Genomic DNA, 4357 nt, shown 5'->3' on the forward strand with positions numbered 1-4357 from the left:
AAAACACAACTGAGAAATATTTAAAATGAAAGGAAAAACCCCACACAGCCAAGGCGCTGAGACCAGGCTCGGCCTTCTGACGGAAGGGAGCAAGGCAGAGGAGAGCAAAAGCAAGCAAACGGTGGCAGGCCGAGCGCGTGAGGGGCAGTGCGCATCAGGGCTTGGAGAAGAGAAGCCAGAGGGGTGCAGACGTTGCGAGCAGGAGGGGCAGAGGGAGCAGCAGAGCTAATCGCATTTCCAGCCTGTGTTAATGGAATGATTGGTGCCCACTTGGGACATGGCTAATGGCTCCTGCACAGTGCAGCGTGTTCTATCTCTGTGGCACTAATTCTTTATGAGCTCCCTCCTCTGTGTCCATTTTTAATTTAAATATCAGAAGTCTAAAAATATATACATACTTTCATCCATTTTTACTTGTGAAGCCAGTTACACTGTGCGGCTCCTCAGATCAGAAGGGTTCCTTGGGCTTTCAGCCTCTGCTTTGCAAAGTATGCGCAATTCATGTGGGCAATTACGAGACAGACCGTATTTCCGAAACAGGCACTCACAGTGATAGATATTGCAATGCACTTTGACAGGCCAGAGACAGCATTACACAAGCCATATGATACCACTGCGGTGCCAGGAGACACATACAAATTACACTGCATGCAGGAAAGGATGGGCCAGATTCTGACCTCAGCCCCTTTGGCACCAAACAGAAGCAACTCCATTCAGATCAGGCCAAACAAGACGTAAGCGACTCCATTCAAATTTACACTGGCATACCTGTGGTCAGAATCTGGCCTGGCTTGAATTAATTTCAGACTGATGTTGCAAAAAGAAGAAACAGAGCCCAGATTTCCTAGGTTATCGAAAACGCAGGAAGAAATCCACCAAGAAACAAACAGTCCAAGGACTACTCAAACATGTGCAAAGAGCTGTCAAAGAATGGATCCTTAAATGCATTATTAGTTACCCATTTTGGTAATTCATAAGTCACAGTGTCCACAGGAAAGACAGATAAAGCTATGCAGACCACAGTAGCGTCCATAGGTTTGCCATTGGATCCTCCCAAGTCCACCTGGCTCACCAGAAGCCCTGGATGAAGCCAGCCCCTCTCTCCCTGGAGGAGACCAGGAGGTGAGATTTATGCATGGTATTATCTGCACACTACGGAGCTGAATCCTTTTTGTGTGACACTCAATTTGTTGCATTCCTTGGCCAGTGCTTCCCACCAATGCATGTTGGAGTTCTACTCCTAACGCTCCTAATGCAACAGCAGCTAAAGGAGACATCTGGAGCCACCATTCTCAAAGGAGCATAAAGCATGGTTGCCTCAATGCAACCCCGTTTTATTAACATCTACTACTGCTTGACTTGTTGCTTTACAAGACTTTAATCCCATCCTAGCCATCTTAAACCCCTTTGCACATTCCTGCTGCATTGTTCGGATTCATCACATGCTCCCAGGAATATCATTTGGTATGCAGAGCGCTTTATTCCTGCTGATCCCAGCTGATGCATGGGACTCTTGTGGTTCCATCAGAGAAGGCCTCATCACTTCTGCCCCTTTCCACTCCGTACGGGAATAAAGTGGTCTGGTTTCCATAACGTCCCTTGTTGCCTTTTCATAACATGCCGGGCACAGATGTTGAAAATAGTCTGGATGAATATTTAAAATGGTATTCAGAGATGACAACATTTGGCCAGCTTTGAAAGATCTCTCACATAGGGTACAGGACAGCTCATGACAACAGGGCCGGAAACACACACCACTTTGACATCTCATTTTTTCTCCGTGGCTATTGGTACAATATTTCATGCCCCTGGTGTCACACAGCCTGTTATTGCTTGAGTACCCGCCCAGTCTCCGGTATTTGGAAGAGGCTGTCACGTACGTTTTTAACATCACGGGCAAAGTGGAATATGGAAAATCTGTCGCATTTCCATACCAAGTGCAAGTGTCCTGCGCAGGCTCAGGGAGGGGTTCATGGGGGCGCAGAATAATTGTTTCCTTATGGAGCAAGGCCTGACTAACAGGGTGGGGGAACAGGAGAGAGAGATGCTGTATACCACCTTGGCATGGCAGGCTGCTTCCCTGATGAAGGAAGACAAAGACACTCAAACACAAAAAAGCATGTGCCCCAAGGCCTGCACCAACAGTCATCTCATTCAAGACCTGGAAACCCTGCTTAGGCCTGCATCTCTTCCAGCTGTCGCCCATGCTGGGACCAGGCCCGGCTTGAAGACTTCAGGTTCTGGTACCCACCTCCACCTGGGGCCCTGGGAACAGCACCAACACCCTTCCGTTAAGACTCCCAAGGCAGTTTGCATTTCTGGAGGGCTGCAGGGCTCCTCACTACAGGTCACAGTGCACTTGGCTGCATTCCCAGGCCTGGTTTTGAGGCACTTATTTTTCCTCCAGACCTCAAACTCATCTCAGCTCCTGTCAAATCCAGCATTAAACCTGCTGTCTTCTCAACACAGAGACCTTACTCGCCCTCCTCTTACAGGTGTGCACATGGAAGCATCTCCACCAGGCTGCTGGGACCCCCAGTAACCTACCACACACTCAGCTCTTGGACTGCAGGACCTCCTGTCCACTCGCCAGCTCGCTCCACCAAGTGGTCAGAAAAGCACAGCAGCTCCCTCTGTTTCATAAATGGAATATTGCAGAAAGAAAAGGCTCCCTCCATCCATCAAAATGCCTTGAAGTTCATGCTCAAAGCATAGCTCCAGTCACCTCCTCACTGCACTGGCCACAGGGAGCTCTGGCCTCTCCTCACTTTCAGGGAGAGCAACAGCAAATTTGGCAGGGGTAGAACAATCTGTGATCATTTCTAGCCATTCAGGGTTTGCACATCCAGGTCTACACTCAGTATCATCTCAGCCCAGCTACAGCTCTGACACAAATGGCTCAGCCAGAGGTGAGGCTGTTCAGCCCAGCTCATGCCATGTCCCCTGCTTGGATACACTTGCAGAGCAAGCTCATCCAACAGAGCGGAGGTTGCACAAACACTGCCCAGCTCAACAGCAAAGCAGCATGACTGCTGCAGTGCCTGGCTGCTGCTCACCTCTGCTCTGTCGGAGGAGTGGGCCCTTCCTACCCATGTGGCCTTCCTCACCAACCCTACTTGCCCAGCTTGGTGAGAATCAAACCATGCAAGATACTGAGCACCATGTCCCCATCACGCCAATTATTTCTTAACCCAATAAAGGTGTTTTCATCCACCTGCTCTCCAGCAGGATGGGGAGTCCAGGGAAGGGACAGCGTTTGAAGAAACAAGGGCTTACCAATAGCATCGAGACAGAAAAGCACAAGTAAAACCAGCAAACAGAGCCTAGCTTCCTTTCTTCCTGTGCTACTCCATCCTCTCACTCTGCCCCACATTCTGCTCACATATGCCCTGGCCAGAACCGCCAAACCTCGCCCAAACCGTGGGGCCAGGGGAGGCAGGGTGCAGGCGTGTGCGCGGAGGGGCCTCGTGCAGCCTAGCCTGAGGACTGCCTTCAAAACAACCCAGCTGCAAGGGAGCCATATGGGAGCTCTTTCCAGTGGGAACTCACCCTTTGAGCTGTGCCGCAGATTGGTCCCTCTAAGGACCAATGCCAGGAGGGACCAGCAACAGCCCCAAAGTGGGGTCAGTGGCACAGGCAAAGACACCCCAGCAAGGTGCCTAGTCACTTTGCATTTGCAAAGAACTTCCAAGCATGTAAAAAATCTGGGCGCTTCTCAACCTCCAGCAGGAGCTGCAGGGCATGGAAGAGCACGTGTATGTCCGGTGCCTGGTCAGCCAGAGCTGGCACAGCATGCAGCAGTCTGGCACAGCTCCTGCCCACTGCTTCCCCTCACCGACACCAAAGGTAGGACCCTGGGACATGCTGGGAGAGGCCAGACTGGGCTCAGATCCCCCCTGACAGCTCTGCAGTGTGGGGCAGCGACCCTATGAGGCTTTGTACAGTGCTGAGCACCCCCACGCATAGCCCCCTGACATTGCCAGGAGGGCAGGGTTGAGGTGGTGTCAGTAAGCTGGGCTGGGCCCCGCCAGGGGAGCCAGGCTGGGACAAAGCACCGAGCATCCACGGCTGCTCTGCTCCTCTGTGCCGTGATGCTTGGGCCAGGCTCCAGGAGGTCCCTGGCCGTGGGCGGGCGGCACCCCCGGCACCGCCGTGGGGAGGTCCCATTTTTGGCAGTCCCAGAGCACAGAGTGAAAGGATGAAACGGGAAATAAAAGGAGGGTGAGGGGAAAGAAGGAGGAATAAAAGGCAACAAGGGCGGGGGGGGAACTATGGAAAGAAAAACAGGGAGCTGCTCGGCGGTGTTTGCCGTGGCTGGGCGGCGAGCAGGGACACGGAGCGGGCGGAGGGACTATGC

The 4357-nt window shown here is 52.2% G+C and overlaps 1 protein-coding gene across 3 annotated transcripts in view; it reads right to left on the reverse strand.

Annotated features, from left to right (window-relative positions):
- Positions 1-4357, reverse strand: part of NTN3 (netrin 3) — a 54172-nt gene that overhangs the window by 49710 nt on the left and 105 nt on the right. The window lies entirely within an intron of this gene.

This window comes from Apteryx mantelli, chromosome 16, assembly GCF_036417845.1.
Source record: "Apteryx mantelli isolate bAptMan1 chromosome 16, bAptMan1.hap1, whole genome shotgun sequence".
Taxonomy (NCBI): Eukaryota; Metazoa; Chordata; class Aves; order Apterygiformes; family Apterygidae; genus Apteryx; species Apteryx mantelli.